Source organism: Poecilia formosa, unplaced genomic scaffold (assembly GCF_000485575.1).
Source record: "Poecilia formosa unplaced genomic scaffold, Poecilia_formosa-5.1.2 Scaffold19, whole genome shotgun sequence".
Taxonomy (NCBI): domain Eukaryota; kingdom Metazoa; phylum Chordata; class Actinopteri; order Cyprinodontiformes; family Poeciliidae; genus Poecilia; species Poecilia formosa.
Genome location: NW_006799958.1, coordinates 3,595,897 through 3,596,119, shown reverse-complemented (window position 1 = coordinate 3,596,119; position 223 = coordinate 3,595,897).

Sequence of the window (223 nt, the reverse complement as noted above, 5' to 3'; positions counted from 1 at the left end):
TAGATATATGTATAAAAGAGAAAAAGAAAAGAATCAAACACAGCTGTAACCTACACTCCACCCAATGTGTCAAAACACACACACACACACACACACACACACACACACACACACACACACCCACACACTGACAGGAACCAGTGCTGCAGCGCCAGAATTGAGTGGACAGTGATATAAACAATATACTCCCTGAACAAGTACGCAAAGAAAACATCATTTTAAA